The sequence below is a fragment of the Thermobia domestica genome, chromosome 10 (assembly GCF_964235325.1).
Source record: "Thermobia domestica chromosome 10, izTheDome1.hap1.1, whole genome shotgun sequence".
NCBI lineage: Eukaryota > Metazoa > Arthropoda > Insecta > Zygentoma > Lepismatidae > Thermobia > Thermobia domestica.
In genome coordinates, this window is record NC_137463.1 from 46,110,771 (window position 1) to 46,130,675 (window position 19,905).

The window sequence follows — 19,905 nt, forward strand, 5'->3', positions numbered from 1 at the left end:
TGGCAAATTTCATGTCAAAAGAGCAGTAAATAAGAACAATAAAACGAAAATAAAACTTTCTTGTTCATTTAGCAACATTTTGTTTTACTGATTCTAATTTTCGTATTTATAATTCTTTTCCTGTGAAATTTACCACAAATATACATTTCCCGATTATACCCATATTATCAGTATTAAAAGTATCCTGCAAAATTATTATGAAATTATATTCTTACAAGAAGACAGTTATAGATATGCGACAATCATTTTAGACATGAGTGTACTTACGTCGTTTGTCAAAATCGATGCTTTACAGAACGAGAACTAGAGTTTAAATTTGGATCTGAACCACCGTAGTGCGTTCCATGCTCGCTCACCGGGAATCAAACCACAGGACCTCATGCATCAAAGATCAAAAGTACGTTCGCTAGCTACTAAACCAATAAAGAGACCCCTGACTTTTGGGGTTCAACACGGAAACATTAGGAAGGACCAGACATTCATTGTGACTTCTAATGGCATTTCACGAAATCCTGAGTGAAAAACTTCGCACAGGCCAAACCGCTTAAGCTAGAAACTTTAAATTCGGACACTAGGTAAGATTTGTATCGTAGGGTATCACTAAGGAAGAATTTTTGGAAATTCGAAGAAAGGAAGGGAGAATTAGGTGGAAATTATTTTAATAAGATAGCCATCTCTTCGAATCAGTTAAGGCGAGAGACTTGAAATTTGGCATTTGAATTTCTCATTTCAAATAATTTGACACGCTTTTCAACGTTTTGTGATATTTTAGTAAAACGGAGAAAAGAGATGGAAAGAAAATGGGGCGGGAATTGCAAATATTATAATAAGATATCAATTTCTAAGAATCGTTAAAGGTTAGAAACATGGAATTTAGAATATGGACTTTTCAGTTAAAATAATTCAATACTTGTTCCAGCGTATTTGATATTTTACTTACAGTTAGAAGGAAGAAAAGGGGTGGATTATATTATTATTATTATTATTATTATTATTATTATTATTATTATTATTATTATTATTATTATTATTATTATTATTATTATTATTATTATTATTATTATTATTATTATTATTATAACATGCCCATATACTCATCGGGATCCCTTGCGATTAGAAACATGAAAGTTAGTAGTTTGATTTTTCTATCTGATCGGTTTTCTTTCACTTAATGTAGAAAAGAAGGAAAAGATATGGGGGTGGTTCATTAAAGTACCTTACGAGATGTTTGAATTTCGTGACAGAGTTTTAGCTCAATCCAATTCTATATGAAAGACAGAAGGAGGAACGCGAAATATTGTGCCCCAGTAGCACGTAAGAGCATTTGCTATATTGTGCAAGGCCGTATGCCGAGCAAATTGGGGATCTGGAACGAAGCCCTACCTAGACTAAGGCTAGCATAATATAATTTTATTGTTGTTGTAAGCATAGCTATAATTATACTATGTTTCGTGGACCGCACACAAATATAGAGCTTTTGTATTATTCTTTATACACATATACTTTTGTTATCTATTTTTGCGTAGCTCGAGCCTCCAGTGTTTCTTCCAGACATGTTTTTTGGGGGCACTGCACCCCGGACCTCTGACAGTGCCCCCCGGATGAGACCAAAATTATACGTGTATAATATAATAATAAATAAAATAGTACCAGCAGTGCCCCCCGGAATACTACGTGTGCCCCCCCGGAACACTTTTACTGAAAGAACGACAGGTTCTAACTGTTGTCCCGCAATTGTTATTCAAAATATAAATGATTAGAGCAAATTGTACACTCTTTTGTTAAAATTAATATTATCGTCAATACAGTATTTTCTTTTGTGCAAATACCGGTACTGTCAACGACAGTGCATCTGATATGTTGCGGTGGTTGTGTGTGAAGTGAGTCATGACACCGCCACGCCTCCGAAACGGAAGTACGTATTTAATTTAAATGTACAGAAAGAATGTACTTCCATTAAAAAAAAAAAAAAAAAAGTTACAAATTCGGGTCCTAAAGTGGAATCAGGTTTACACCCGCTCCGCTTCAGTCCCGGATTCATATGCATCCCATTCTTGCAAATTAAAATTCTGATCACCTTGAAGCTACACTCATCTTCCAGGAAGCGGACCGCCCCTCTCAAACGATCCTTCTAGATCCGCTAGTGAGTATGCAGGGGTATGAACCGAAAAGAAAAAAAGAATAGTAACAATAAAACTTATGGGACAGCTTCTTCCAATCAAATATAGGCATATCCTAAAAGTGACCAGATATTCACTTAAGCTTCACCCAATATGGCTGCCATATCTCATGTGATCGCCGCAGTCTATAGAATATCCATGTTTCCTTGATTTCTTACCTTTCGTTCAATTATACGATTATGAAACTTATAACAAAATATTTTGTAAACAAATTTCTTCTCGTTTGATATAAAGTACAATCTCTGTAGGTTAGGTAGATATAAAGTTACAAATGGAGGAGAGGGTTGTGTCGTTTAATCTTGTATTTTTTTTTCAAGCGTATTTTTCTGATTTTTCATAAAGAAAGCAGATTTCATCAATCAGTCAAAATGTTTAAATACATGAAAATACAGGAGGAAACATGGATGATGTGATAATATTTTTACATGAATTTTCAGGAAGTAACATGGCTTTGTCTCTGTTGCAAAAAGGGAAGAAAACCTTTGAAACTACTCAAGAGATATACAGTTAATTGTAATAGGTTGTGAGTATATTCAATAATTCTACCACGAATCCTGAAGAACTAGTAAAAGTGGGATAACGTTTCCAATTATACTTTTATGCATCCCATGGGGTGACACACTGGCTTTCTGTCGATATTTCACATACAGAAGACTTATTTCACACCAGTCATTTACCTCTCAGTTTTACTCTTAAGAGCAAGTGTGAGCAGACGGCACGTATAGAAAGTGTACCATAAGGAGCTAACTTTGCTGGAGCAACATATTCAAGTAATTAATATGGGGGAGCAACATATTCAAGTATTGGGGATCGGAAGAGAAAATGGGAACGCTACCTAGTTCGTTGTTTGGACATAGCAGCACCATTTTTTTTTTTTTTTTTTTTTAAAGCTCGTGTATTGCAAATGTAAAACTCTCACGTACTTGGGCCTATTGTTTATGTTCGAGATTGTTTCACTCAGACATGCAGTGGCGTAAGTAAGGGCTTGGGGGCCACCCAGCAGACAACGTGGAATGGGGCCTCTTCTCTGTCCTACATCACGATTTGGGGCCCCGTGATGACTTTGCCTCCCCCCCGCAATGCGGGGTCTGCGGGGCCTTTATTTACACCCAACCGTATCGTTGAGTTGAGTTGAATTTCAGTTTAGCGTCATTTTCAGCAGCGAGGCTATATGAGACGTGGACCTACTGATTAACGTGGAATCCGAACCACATGAGCTCCCGCCGGGAATCGAACCAGGGTCTCCCGCGCCAAAGGCGCCAACCGTATCGTTTATGTCCCAACAGTGTACCGTGCCAGGAATGGACTCTTGTCTTTTATGTACCATAAATTATTTCTATCGCTTATAAAAAACTGAATTTTGCTTAAATAACGTTTTCTCTATAGATTATTTTGCTAAATAAGATTACAGAAACTTCCGTATAATTACCTATTGTTCTCAAATACATCATATTTTGTATATGTCAAGTGTAATTCTAGCATGTTCACAAATTTTTTTCTCTATTTTTTTTTACTTATATAAATATTATTTGTATAAACAAACAAAGAAATCAGAAAAATACGCTTGACAGAAACACAGGCATAACATTAAGCGATACAAGCCTACTCCTTCATTTCTAGATTTATATCTACCTGACCTACAGAGATGAATATACGAAACGAAACTAAGTTTTATTCACAAAAAATATTTTGTTACAAGTAAGTACCAAGACCGTATAATTGAACCTAAGCTAAGAAATAAAGGACATCATTATTTTTCTATACACAGTGTCAGCCAAATTGAATATGGCAGCCACATTGAATGTAGCTCAAGAGGAATGTTCGGGGACTTTCAGTATATTACTATACTTGATAAAAGGAAACTATCCTGCAAGTTTCGTTAGGCTACCAATTTGCGCTGGGTTTGTCAAAATTTTCCGCTACATACTGGACTATTTAATAAGAACGTGAAAATAATTTCAAGAAAAAATGATAACTATTAATAAAATGCAGGATTACCAACGTATGCGAGCTAAACGAAGTGCTTTAAAAAATCAACTTTCGCCTAGTAAGAAAATTAACTGTGTCATCGCTTTGATTGACGTTTGCATAGCTGAGGTATTAGGCGAATCTTGAATAGGCAAAACTTGAAGCCCGGTGAACTCCCGTCTAGTAATCCAGCATTAACGGCGAGGGGAGCGATGTGCTGACCACACATCACTCCAAAGGCATAAGTGCCGTAAACCAGCTTTTAAGCCATGGTCCGTTAAAGGCTGTTACGCCAGTGTTTTTTTTTAAGTTTAATTCAGTGATGGTAGGTAGTATTCTGAGATTTATTATTATTTTTCTTTTTCCATTTTGCATAATATGTTTTTTTCTCGTTATTATATAGATATAAAACATTCTAGCAGTTTCGATTTGCTCGACTACAAACACGGAAGTGTACGATAATTTGGAACTATTCATACTGTTAGGTGAAAAAAAAAGGTTGTATACATATATAATACATCACAGTCTTATGAGCTTGTATAAGAAACAGAAAGTGAAATCTGAACTAGGAGAGATATCTGAGTTTGAATCTCGTGTTTGGTGACACAACCCGAGACCACAGATAATAAAAGATGATTGTTCGATTTGAGTTTAGTGTCCCGTTCTGCACCAAGGCTATATGAGACGCGGACCTACAGTTTAATGTGTAACTATAATATTATGGAGAATAAGCGCATCGTAAGGTTGCAATAACCTCGTGTTATAAAGTGTCAATTAAAGTTGGTGTTGTGAAAGGTAATTAAGGATTTCATCCATTTGAAACAAATATTGTATTAATAAAATATCTATTTGTTAAGATAATGAACGTGATTTTCTTTGTTTAACATGGCAGTCAAAGAAGAATTAATGGATAATAAATACGAAATTGTAAAATTTAAATTTCCTATCGTTTAAATATATTCTTGCTACTATCGACGGCATTATCTGGTAGGAATGTTGAATAACCCTGATTCAGCAAAAAGAAAATAAGCTATAGTGTTGAAGTTGATTGATTAGAGTTTCACTATATAACAAATATTGAGTTATATGATACAAGATATGTTGTTTAAAGTGAAATGTGGATCACTATTCGAGTTTTATCCAAGGCTTGATATACGTACTAATGATTGAATCCGCGAACACGCATAGGAAGCACGAGCATTGCAACTTAGCTACGAATGGACACGCCATTCAATAATTCTAATTCAAGAATGAAGGCTAAAAATAAGAAAGATGAAACGACAGTCTGTACGGTAATACTACTTTCACATTTTTTTATTTTACACTACTTATTCCGAGACGAAATCGAGACTTGACATTCTAGATCGAGACAAGCGTACAGTGTGTTTATCGAGACGAGATCAGGATCGAGGCCATTATTTGTCAAACGAGTCAAGCTCTACACTGCGGTCTCGTCTCTTTACCACCCCTAATCCGAACTCCTCTAAATTGGACGATTCTCTAAAAGAAGTTGAAAGAATTATAGGCTCAACAACCATTTGTAACATAGTTTAGAAAATGTTCATGATTTTTTGATGATGAACTTTATACCAATTTACCAACATTATTAGGGAACTATTCACACAGGTCCTGAGAATATTCAAGAAATCACCACTGGAACTGTTCCCATAGGCGGTGACAAATATAACTATGTGTAAAATTTTGGATGGCTGATGCCGTGAATGATAAGAAATAGTACCATGTTTTGTGAAGTTTATTTCTATGTGCCAAACAAAAGGAAAGACAAGCGGAAACAATGAAAGCAGAAATTTTATCTGCTTTAAATCAACTCGCTCATTTCAAACATGGGAGAGTGCGACAAGTGAGCGATAAAAAAAAGAAAGAAAATAGGAACGAAAAAAGACAACTGACATAATTTACCTGGAATATTGATCATAAAAGAAAGTTCAAAACAAAGAAAACATTTTACTGGATGGTAGAATAATTATTTCGTTCTGATCAATAAGCTTAACAAAAAAGGAGGTGTGTAAAATTAAGCATGTCTGCATGAACTCGTTTCAATCTCTGTACTCGTTTCAAAATTAACGTGGCATTTCTAGACATTTTCTACGTTCTATCTTCGCACTTTGCCCTCACTTATCTCCCACCCAGTATACGGTCTGCCACTAAACACTCTCTTTTTCTCTGTTTATTTTGGTGTTGAATCCAGTGCTAGTAATCAGTTTCAGTAATTTAATTCACCAAATCGGAATGTTCCCTTGTGAGTACTATTTGTTCACGGAGTTGTTACTTGTTCTTTAGAAACACTTCGTATATGTAGTTACTTTGGGGATTAAAGTCGATCCTTTGGCGATATCTCATATGGGCAGTAATGATTTCAGATTTGTTACTGATGGATTTCAATACATTGGATGTGAAAAGTACTACAGCAAAATACTGGGAATCCCCATTGAGCTCGATATGAAATATGCCCTGGGGTAAATTTCGTAGTTCCGGGAGCAACACCTTGGGCCACCTCTTGATAAATATTACTGCATATGGGTGCTAGTGACCGCAAATTATTCATACAACAATTAGTTCTTCGTGTAGCTGCGGATCTCCTATTGATTTTTCTTGTAAAGTTAAACATTTTATAAAAAGTATCTTTACTGAAGTTTTTGCGCGAAAAACTGCTTTGAAAGAGACATGGGAATAGACATTATTATTACTATTATTATTATTATTATTATTATTATTATTATTATTATTATTATTATTATTATTATTATTATTATTATTATTATTATTATTATTATTATTGTGATGCTTTATTTTGTTTAACCCGGGAACGGTCGACAGGTGAGCGCAGCACTCACCCTATTTTATATTTTCGTTTCAAAGCCGCCCTAGTGGGGTCACAGACCAGAGACGTTGTCTAGCTGTGTCTTGTGTGTGTGAGCCAAGTGTAAACTTTTCATTCTCTTCTGTTGGAGTAGTTATTTATTTATTTTTGTGAAAATTTTCAAAACAATGTTCGAATAATATTATTTAAAGAAAATAAGGAATTTTTTGTAATAACGAATAAATTTACACAAATAATCCAGCTTCCAAACAATTTATCGCATTTATTATACTTTCTAATTTCAACGACATGGAGGTCCTACAACTATCAATGGTATTAAACCTCGTTGTATATGCTATGGCGAAATAATTATTCAAGAAAAACAGGACCGGGCTGGATAGGCACTCTAGTTCTATTGAAACATTCAGTGCCAAGTAGCACAAATTGACTATGAAATGTATTTTTTTCACTTTAGTTTGATATTAAGTTTTTCTATGCAGTGTCAGTATAACCCCGAGAAAAAAAAGTTAACCCTGTACGAATCTGGTTTTACAACTTTGAGGAAGGGGTACTAAATGTCACGGCCGTCTTGCACTGCAGCGACTGCGGACTTGTTGTCCCAGTCACTGCTTCCCTGATGTATTTCTCATAAGTGCAAGTTAAATAATTAATCTGAAAGTTATTTTCGATACCAGTTTGCTTGGAACCTACCACAGCGTTCCGTTTCTTTTTAGTTTTCATTTCAAACTCACGATGAAATATTTCGGGTTGTCACTATTATAATAAACATTAATAGATTTAAACGAGGAAGATGTGAGTGAAGCTCTTAAACTGTATGCCCATGTGTCATATGGTCTAATTGTTAAAAAGAGACGTTTAACTTCAATAAACAACAAGCAAAGGGGATGGTAAGGGATGAGAAAAACGAATGATATTAAAGAAATAAGTGGAATTAAGAAAATAGGAGGAAAGGGCAGAACCACAAGGAAACCTATACACATTGTTTTTGCGCAGCACAAAAGTGCAATAAGCATGAGATAGATTGAATCAGGGATTCAGTACCAGAGGTGAATACTATACCACTGATCCACCGCGGTCCCGTAGTTAGGAGTCCATGTGTCAAGCCTCCCTCCCCCTACAAACACACAATTTTGAAATTCAAAGTCTTTTGTACGGCAAAGTCTTGTGGTATGTTTTTACTTTTTGTACCGAAAACCCCAAGTTTTGTGTTCTCGCCGTTTGAAGTTATAGCAAGAATAATTTGGGAGGGCTGGAGACTTCGGAAATTGAAAGTTCATTCTGTGCAAAAGTTTTGTACTAGTTTTGTGCTGAAAAATCCTAGTTTTGTTCTCTTGCCATTTTCGAGTTCTCTCTCTATTAAATATGGGGTATCCATCTCTCCAGCCACTATTTTATAAATTGAAAATCTTTTCTATACCAAAGTTGTTTTTAACCCTTTTCTCTGAAAACCCCAAGTTTTGTGCTCTTGTCGTTCTCAAGTTATAACAATAATAAATTTGGAGGTGCGGGATGAACCTCTCACTTTAGAAATTGAAAGTCTTTTCTATGTCAGGTTATATCCCCAGTTCCGTGCTCACATTTCTCAAGTTAAAGCAACAATAAATTTGAGGCCGCGGCTGGAGATATGCAACAACCCACTTTAGAAATAGGAAGTGTTTTCTATGCTAAGATACATTACCGCAAAATTGGGGGCCAACTTCGTGAAGTTAGCATCCCATACGTCACATATAATTTTAAAACCTACATCAATTGCTTTAAAATTTTTTGAGAGGATTTAAGACTGAAATCCTAAAGTTTAGAAGTTTACACTTCTCAAGATACAGCCAATAAAATAAAGGAGGGCCCCCATTTGTCACGAATAATTAAAACTACGTTAATTGTTTTGGATTTGTTTCGAAGGATTTATGGGTGAAATTGTTAAGTTTATGAGTTAAAAGTTCTGGATATACAGTGCAACAAAATAGTGGGGTCTCCCATTAGTCAAACTCTTCGTGAATATCAATCGTTTAGTTGTTTGCGAGGACTTAGGAGTGAAGTCCCAAACTTCAGGAGTTTTTTTTTTTTTTTGTTTAAGATAAACGTCTGGAAATAGTTTACGTGTTGTTTGCCACGACCTCATTTTGGCGTTGTTTGCCACGGTATTATCTCTGGCTTATCTTATATCACAATCGTGAAGATTTATACATAATCGACTCATAAGCTGAGGGTTGCCAGATGACCATATCATAAAAATCAAATCTATTATATTTATAAACATAATACATACAATATAAACTGTCCGAAGCACGTTATTGGGTTACTACGCTATCAGCTGCTAACGCCGTTGTTAAATTTATTCAAGTTGAGTTCAAGCACTCGATGCAATCATTTGTGTGCTTAAAATCTCCCCAAATGCAGTTTCAAAATTTATATGACGTACAATTTGTGTGTGTTCGAATGTGTAGCCAATGTTGAATGTAGGTATTTCATCAGGACCACCCATAAGTAGGAGGTAACCATCTCGAAAAATGAGAACCCGGACCTTCAGGAGGGGCATGTTTTTTTTTTCTTTTAATCTTTCATAGCTTTCCTAGAGATTAAATTAAACAAAATTAGATTTAAATATATGGATTTAGCAATCTTCTAAACATCTTTGGTGAGAGGAAGGAAACTTCTCTTGGTAATACAAAAATTTAGTGAATTTTGTATTGTTAGTTGGCTAATTTCAAGCCCACTCAGAGAGCTCCTTTGTGGCTAAGCGGTTAGTGTACGTGCCTTTGACGTGGAAGACCCGGGTTCGATTCCAGCGGGAGCTCATGTGGATCGGATTCCACGTAAACTGTAGGTCCACATCTCATAGCCTCGATGCTGAGCGGGCCACTAAAAATTAAATCAAATCAATTCAACAGAGATTATTAAAATATATAGGTCGGCAATCCCTTCATAGCTTTTTTGAAACAAGATGGAATGTGCATGAATTGGAGTAGATTTGAGTTAAACATCCCATTCAGCAGCAGACTGAGACATGAACCTACATCTTAACATGGAATCCGATCCAAATAAGTTTTCGCCGGTAATCTAACCCAGGTCTCCTAACCCAAAGGCGTGTGGCTATCCACATAACCACAAGGGAGCACTGTGTACGATTTGATACAATGAAACCTATGGCAGAAGTAAACTAGCAGATTACATTTCTCTAGGTTTGAACCATTAATTCTCTCGGACGTTTGAAGGTAAAATTTAGACCATATAAATGTAAGAAGTTGAATTCCGCAATTGAAAGGTAAATCATTCGATACTGAACCACCCCCAGAAAAAAAGAACAATTTAAAATATTGTTTTTGTGGTGTAATCGTACACAAGATCGTATCTCAGATGGATTCTAGGGGTGCAGAAATGAGAAAAATTTGCTTAATTTTTCAAGCAAGTCTCAGAGTAAACACTTTAGATGACAGCGATGCAGTGGGTTCTTCTGTTTCCTACCACTTTCTTCATTACACTATTTTTCATTCATTCTGATCATTACCATATCCTTTAGCTTACACGTCATAACCATGGGAAGTAAAACTGAAATATTTCATTTCATTTTTCTAAAGTATATAAAACCCAGTTCTTTAGTCGCGTAGCATAACGGAAAAAGTAACATTTTGTAACAGCCCATATTAAAAACTCAGTTAAAAGAGAAAATGCAATTATATCAATTTACTAAGCTATTGTGAAATTAATGATGTTTTGTGTTCAAAGGCGAGAACATTTACCACTTGTTCCAGAGAATCAAAAAGAGACGTGCTTTGCAATCCTTCCTTTTACTCCAAATGTGTGTGAATTTTCGCGATAATGTGATATGGTAAGATCGGAATGCAAATCGTGGCAAAGTGGTGGCAATCAACATGAAAATCAAGTCGTGGCAAACAACACGCTACCTGAAAATACTGGGGATTAACTTCGTGAGGGAGTAACTTCCTGAAACTAGCTCGTCACCAAAAAAAAAAAAAAAAAATCAAGCTCACTCTCGAAAGTCTCGGTCTCTCGTTTCGAATATCGACAAAAAAAATACATATATATACCATTGTCTTTACTCAAAATGCACACATTGTTAAGTTACATTTCTGATAGTAAACAATTACCCTTGGGTGACCGTGTTCAGAGGGGTAGCCCTATACACGGGAGAAAGAGGAATTCCACCTCTGATCACAAGGTATATCGAAAGTGTTTAAAGCAACTCAAATTTTGAGTTGTGACTCAATATACTATAGATCTATTCCCTTTCAAGTCATTTTTAGTCAAATAACATGTTTTCAACAAATTCCGAAACCTAATTTTGTAAAACAAGCACATAAGATTTCTACCTTCCAATATTATTTTGTTACACATAGCGGTAGATCCAGAGGATTTTTTTTTTTTTTTTTTTTTTACGTTGTAGAAGTTTAATGAAGCAATACATCGCAAGAAATTACTTGCATTGGCGTTCTTGCTCAGAAAATTTCGACCTTCGAAAATGCAGGTAGCCATTTCTTGTTCTTTCTTTTTAAGATGTGATATTTTGCGCTATTGCTTCGTTCTGAAGGTTTGGTGCTGATTGCCACGTGCGCTGACTGCCACAGCCAATTATTGGTGCTGATTGCCTCGACTGGCGCTGATTGCAAATATCAAGATGCTGATTGCCACGAAGGTGAGCTGACTGCCACGAGCCTGAGAGAAACTATTTGGAAAGAGCGGAATTACTATCCGTCATACTAAATTTACTAATCATCATACTAAATTAATATGAGGGATTAATGTAGTAATCATCACAGCAAATCTATGTAGTATCCTGTAAGTTACAAAGTTGCTCACTAAGTGTAACAACATACGCTTGGATGTTTATAAAGGGATTGGGTTTTTTATGTTATATGTACAATTTGCACATTTCGTCGTTTAAATTAATTGTTTTATTGTATTATTTAATGGATAAGTATTATAAAGTAAAATCAGTGTGTATTTATTCACCCAAATAATGTTTTTAGAGTCAAAGGAAGGGCTATTTAAACAATGCTAGAAGGACAGTTCTTGCCATTAATAATAATAATAATAATAATAATAATAATAATAATAATAATAATAATAATAATAATAATAATAATAATAATAATAATAATAATAATAATAATAATAATAATAATAATAATAATAATAATTCAACGTCTAAAGAACTAGATTTTCCGGGTGATCATCTTCGCTTCGAAGATGGAATTTCCTTTCTGCAGTACGATAGATTGGAACAAGATAAACGGATTTTGTGTTTTTGGATATGATGGTCTGAAGTCAGTGCTGACAAGGGAAGTTCGGGACAAAGCACTCACCTGCAGAGAAACTAAGCATACCATTTGAAGGACCAATTCATGCTGATTTCAACAGGTAATAATATTCCTGTACAGTTGAGAACTGTTCGAGATATTCAGATTGGAAGTTTATATGAAAAAATGAGTGGATGCATATTTAAACGCGTTAAGTATTTTCTCCCATAGCGAAGCCTGATGTTTTGAACTTGCTACTGCTTGATCACTGGGTCCATTCACAGACAAATTGTTAATTACAAGTTGCATGACGGATGACAAAAGACGTAATGGTTGAGAAGATACCAAAGAACTGCTGCACACGGGGATACAACCATTTGATGTGTTTGGATTCCTATCAATCAAAGATTATGGCAGAAGATTTGTACAGAGTACCGGTATGAAACAACTTCATCAGAACGTTATGATGTACCAACGAAATAATCAAAGACAGTTCGTGTCCATACGAATCAGTCTCGATCACCGCAGTACATTGGATTGTTTCATTTTGCGTTTCACAAGGCAGGTTATAGGCCTATACCTTTTGAATCACTTGTCGAATTTTCTTTCTGCTTTGGTTCTGCGAACTGTTCCCTTGACGGATGCAACGCAATTGCACATATAAAATGTTAATGGTGCAAGGAAGTCTTTTGCCTGTGTCATTTCTTCATAAGACAACAACAACAGTGATCAATTTTCATCTCTAACCTATCATTATTGTGAACAATATAATGACTAATTGTATCTAACAAACCCGTTAGTTATTGCAAAACAGTTTTTTTTTTTCTATAACTTCCGATGGCTTTCAATTCGTATGTCAATATTCATTGCTAATTATGTTGCACTTAACGCGTTTAAATGTGCATATCCTCATTTTCTCACAATCTCGAACAGTTCTCAACCGTACATGAAATTTATTAGCTTGTTGTAATCAGCATGAATTAGGGCTTCAAATGGCATGCTTAGCTTCTCTGCATGTGAGTGCTTTCTCCCGAACTTCCCTTGTGAGGGACAGCCAGCAGTGTTTTTTTTCTTTTTTTTTTAATGTAATTTTCAAGAGCTGCTCGAAACAATTTGCGCAGCTGTACACAGTTCATGCTGACATAGGGAGTTCAAGTGAGAACACATAAATCGTACCAATTTTGTACGTACCGCTCCCTGACAAAACTGAAAGTACATACAGAGACCTGTTTACGTTTGTTAGAAGTTGGTCTGAACAACACGATCCTAAGGTTCATCACGTTTCTTTCATGCTTCTTGACGACCGGTAATGTTACGTCTAGCAACTTCCCCTCAGGCTCGTGGCAGTCAGCACGCCATCGTCACAATCAGCACCTTGATATTGACAATCAGCGCCAGTCGTGGCAATCAGCACCAATAATTGGCTGTGGTAATCGGCCAGCAGCAGTGACAATCAGCACCGTTCTGAAAACCGATTTCTGCTTTTCTTAAACAATTGGTAGACAATAAGCTTTAAACGCTATCTGTTCGCAAGTGTTTGTCAATATTGCCGTTTTAGAAATTCTAGTTTGATAGTGCAGAAAGTTAATAGACCTAAGGTTCTGGCATCGCATTCTTCTTCTTCTTCTTCTTCTACTACTACTACTACTTATTATTATTATTATTATTATTATTATTATTAGTAGTAGTAGTAGTAGTAGTAGTAGTAGTAGTAGTAGTTGTAGTATTAGTATTAGTATTAGTAGTAGTAGTAGTAGCAGTAGCAGAAGTAGTAGTAGTAATCCATCAGTATTAACGTTTAAACAAGTTAATTGTACAGAAGAGCCCATTCCCTTTTATAAATTGTTTGACTTTTTTTTTTTTTTGTAATATATTATTACTTGTTTTGAGCTCGAACGATTGCTCGCCTGGCAATACTCAGCCTGGATCCGCCCCTGGTTACACAGTTAAGGAATTATCCACAGAAATATACGTTTAAAATTCCCTGTTATTTTATTACAACAGCTTGTATGTATGGAATAAAAATAAATTTCTATTTTACGTAGATAACGATGTAAAACTAATTAATGTAGTGGAAAGCGAAGTTGTAAATGTTTATATAACTCGGCAATGCCCTAGTGAGATCAGCGAAGTTAAGGAGTGTCGGGTCTGGCTCGAGGAACGATTGTCGACCATGCATACTCACTAGATAGTATTGGCATTATGGCATGCACCCAGCGTCATAAGGATATTTAGGAAGCTACTTAAAAGAAAGTAATAGCGAACTCCGGTTGAGAAAGCCAGCATTAACGGCGAGGGGAGTCGAGTACTGAGCACTCGTCACCCCCACAGGCATGAGTGCCACAAACAGAATTTTAAGCCATGATACCCAAAAGGGGATTTTTCGGTCAACTGTAATTCAATCATAGTATTTAGTGATGAGCAAATGCAAGACCAAGATCAAGACCGCGGTGGTCTTGGTCTTGGTCTTGTACTGCAGCCCTTGGTCTTGGTCTTGGTCTTGGTCTTGGTCTTGGTCTTGGTCTTGCACACCCAGTCTTGGTCTTGGTCTTGCATGCAGGAGCCTTCAAGTCTTGCATTTAAGAAATCTCAAGCTTTTCATAGGTAAATTTTAAGGATATAAGGGATAATAAACTCTACAATGCGCCAATAGTAACGGAAATGCAATGCATGTTTCTAAATGTAACATAGTTTTAACTTTGTGTAAGTATCATGGTAGTGTACAACATAGGTGATGACCTTTCCTTTTTTGATGGGTGCCCACGCTTCACTACCTGTAAGATATGCCTAAATCACAACGTTTCGTAATCTGTTTATATTTTTAACAGATCCAACACTCCACTGGTTCCCAAACTGGAGAGGCTACCCCTGAAACGCATGAAAGATAAATCAAGACAGCACAGATTATTGAAATACCAATTGCAAAATTATTTTTACACTCTAAAGGCGCCAGATTTTTTTTCAACCACGATTAGCTAATCCTTGTATTAATCAAACTTCCAATTAAATATTGAGATTTTGTTTTACTGATTCCAATATGTACTCTATGGGTCAGAAACATTGACATTACGCAAAAGTGATGAAAAAATGCAGGATTTCGATACATGGGCATGGAGAAAAAAGCAGAGAATTAGCTGTGTTGAACGGACAACGAATGAGAAGGTGTTAAAAAATTAGCAGTAGGGAAAAAAGAAGAATTTTAGATATTGTTAAGAGAAGGAAGAGGAACTGGTTAGGATATTGGCTGAGGAGGAACTGTATTATGAGGGACGTGCTGGAAGGTAGTGTGGAAGGAAAGAGAGGGACGGAGCGAAGGAGACTAGTTGAAGGAAGGTATTAAAACAGAAAATTGCTACATCAAGACGAAGAGACTACCTGAGGACCACTGAACATCGAAGCTTCTCAGTTGCAACAAGTAACCTGCCAATAATGGCAGAATAGCTATTATGAAGATCATGATATATTTAGCAATATTGACTAAAAAAGAGAAATCAAACCTCTTAATATTGTAGAATAATTTGAGTGAAAACTGAAAACGATTCAACTGTCTATGCCTTTTGTGTAAATTCAATCTATATAAATACTTTTGACCTGTATTGGAAATACAAAATAACGGCATCAAACGCCAAGTTATTTGAAGTCTCACTTGTGAATATGGATTACTAACATCAATTACCCACTTCGTTGGGTTAAACTTAAATAATAATAATAATAATAATAATAATAATAATAATAATAATAATAATAATAATAATAATAATAATAATAATAATAATAATATATATAATCGTTAGTCACTTTTTACTATTAGTAAAGCGCTCTCTGACATCGGTCATTTTTGATTATTTTTTATATTTCTTTCTCCTTCTCCTCCCCAAGTTCCGGGGCTGAATTTGAATTTAAATGGCATCAAAGTGTCGCTGTTCGTCTCAGAGACCCCCAAAACTAAGGATTCGGCACTAATATAGGTCATTTTCAATAAACTTATATATCTCCTTCACCCCCATGTTGCGAGGTACGGCATCGGAAGTGTCATTGTTCATCTCAATGACTTCGAAAACCATGAGTTCGACATTGATAATGGTAATTTTTGATAATTTTATATATCTTGTACCTCCCTCAAGTTGCGGTGCTGAATTTGCATTTAAACGGGATCGGAAGTATCACTGTTCATCTTAGCGACGCCGAAAAGTATGGATTCGACACTAACATTTGGTCATTCTTGATCATTATTATGTATCTCCCTCTCCCCAAGTTACGATGCTGAATTTGGTCGTAAACGGTATCGGAAGTGAAAGTAATCAACTCAGCGAATTGGAAAACTATGGATTCGACAATAATATTTGTCATTTTCGATCATTTTTATATATGTTCTCTTCCCTCCGCCAAGCTACGGGGTGAACTTGGATTTAAATAGCATCGGAAGTGTCACTGTTTATCTTAGGAACCGCAAAAACTATAGACTCCATTTTAATATGAGTCATTTTCGATCATTTTAAAATATCTTTCATTCCCCTTCCCTAAACTGCACCGTCAAAGTGATAGAAAGAAACTATCTCAGGTCCGATTCTCATCTATGTTGAAAATTTGACCAAGATCGGTCGGGTGTTTCAGAAGTTATTAAGATATATATATATATATATATATATATATATATATATATATATATATATATATATATATATATATATATATATATATATATATACCACCTTTCCTCCTCCCTTAGGTTTTACCATCAAAGTGAAACAAACTCTAAAATCTCTTGAGGACCGAACCTCATACATGTTAAAAATTTGATTGAGATCGGTTCAAGAGTTATTGAGTCACAAACTTAGTCATTTTTATTTTTATTTATATTGATTTTTGTACATATTCCCCTCTTCCTGCTCCCCTACATTGCTCCGTCAAAGTGAACTGACAGATATCATTCCCCAAGTCAGAATACCCCTACACCCCTTAAAAAAACACCCCAAATCAGAACCTCATCTATGTTAAAAATTTGATCGAGATTGGTCGTTTGGTTTAAGTTTTATTTATTATTTTATAACTCCCCTTCCCCTCCCCTAAGTTTTACTGTTAAAGTGAAATGATGAAAACACTCCCAGGCCCAAACCTCATCTATGTTGAAAATTTGATTGAGATCGGTCTGTTGGTTCAAGAGATTAGGAGTCCCAAAAATAGTCATTTTCAATTTTATAATATAAATTTATTGTTGTTGTATAATGTTATATTGTTTAATCCTCGATGTGTCGTATACCTACAAGGCTAAATATTAATAAACAATTATTCAATGTATAAGCATCTGCTCATGAAATCAAACTTGCGATCACATGCACTAAGTGTTTGTCAATGTCATGAAAATGTTATTTCGATATTAGTTTTAAAAGTACGCATTGAAAATTTCCAACGGATGCTTGAGTCTCGAAGCCAAGGTCATACCCATGTAGTCGACACGTATGGTGTACGGTATTACTGATGTTCGATCTACATTTCTCTTTAGTTTTGGAAGAACACCACTAATATGCTTTGAAATGAAATGAAGTATCTAGTTTACCGTCCCATGATTGTGCACCAAGGCTAAGGTAGACGGTAATGATGAGAAATGGCTGAAGAGGTGGAATGAAGAAAGTAGGAGGAAACGAAAAAATAACGAGAAAAACCACGCACACGGTGTTTGTGAACCAAAAAAGTTCACATGCTGCGAAATAACACCTGTGTCGCTTGAAAACGAGTAGTATCTACAGAACACGTGAACAAGCAATTCAGAAAACGACATACTGTTGCTATAAGCTACAGGGGAAGATTGACTCACACGGATTGCATAAACTACTGGAATACATTCACTTCAGCAGCATTTTTACTGAAGCCAAGAAATTCATCTCCTCCTTTTTTACATTATATAAAAAAAATCAAGTAGGCCGGTACTTTTGCAAGACTCTTGCGCAAGAGTCTTGGTATTGGTCTTGATCTTGCAGGTATGGTCTTGCACACCTTGATCTTGGTCTTGGTCTTGGTCTTGCATCGGGATTCCTGGTCTTGGTCTTGCATGCAAGACTTGCAAAAACTGCAAGACCAAGACTCTTGCGCTCATCACTAATAGTATTCAGCATTTTGAGATTTAAATTTTCTGTTATCGTTACGCAACTGTACTTTTTTCGTAATTATATAAAAAATTCTAGCAGTTTCGTTTTGCTCCACTATAAACACGAAAGTATACAACAATTTGTAATTTTCATTCTTTACAACAAAAAAAAAAAAAACATGCCTATATAATGCATCAGGATCTTATGAGCTTGTATAAGAAACAGAAAGTGCAATTCGAACTAGGAGAGACACCTGAGTTCAAACCTAAACCTAACTCGATTGAAGATGCAACCGAGATTATAGATAATGAAAGGTGATTGTTTGATTTAAGTTTAGCATATCCTTCTGCACCGAGAGTATTTGAGAAGTGGTCCTACAACTTAATGTGCAGCTATAGTATTATGGAGAATAAGCTCATCATGAGATTGTAAGAAGGCCGTGTTATAAAGTGTCAATTAAAGTTGGTCTTGTGAAAGGTAATAAAGCATTTCATATATTTGAAACAATTATTGTAGTAGTAAAATATCTATTTGTTTAGATAATGAACGTGATTTTCTTTGTTTAATATGGCAGTCAAAGCAGAATGTAATCTATAGGCTATATACAAAATAAAAGTAACTACTTTTGTGACTTAATAACTCTTGAACCACCCATCGATCACAATCAAATTTTCAACATAGATGAGTTCCAGCCTGGGATGGTTTTTATTATTTCATTTTAACGGTACAATGTAAGGAAGGGGGAGGGGGATTCGTTTAAAAATGATCGAAAATTACCGATATTAATGTCGAATCCATAGTTTTAATGTCGTTGAAATGAACAGTGACACTTCCGATGCCGTTTAAATCCAAATTCAGCTCTGCAAATTGGAGGAAGGAATGGGTACGTATACCTTTCGGGTCCTTATCTTCAAAAGCGAATTGCACTTTGTGGCAACGTCGCAGATGAAGAACCATTGATTACATCTACCAATGCATCAAATAATTACATCGATTCTTGCCAGATGACAGTTAAAGTCAATCATTTGCGTCTCTAGCATGTTAAAATTGGGGGGCGGAGACGACTAGAATGCTAGTAAACCTCAACTAAAGTTATGTGAAAATTATGAGTAAACTGAAATCTACTTTACTAATGACATCCGCTCTTTCTAGCCTTAGCAACACAGTTCTTCATAATTTTCTTCCATCACTTTTAGACTACTTGCCGAAAAAAAGTATGTTTGTATATAATATGATTATTAGATAATTTCTTCACCTTGATATTCCTACCGTTGAATCCCTGCTCAGTTTTCTTAAACGCATTTGAAGCAGTATAGTTTCATAGTCCTCATATATTTCGATTCTTTAGCTAACAAAATCTTAACTCTCTGAAAGAAGTCATACGATGATGCTTGATTTGATTGTGAATTTCGATTTTTTTTTAAAATTTTTCTTCTGCATTCTTAATGAACTCAAAATGTATATTATCTACCATTTTGTTCTTAATTTCGCTGTATGTTTTTGAATTTGTCCAATGAACTATCCTCGTTTACTTCATTTTCCGTTTTAATGTATAAAATGTACTGTTTATTCTT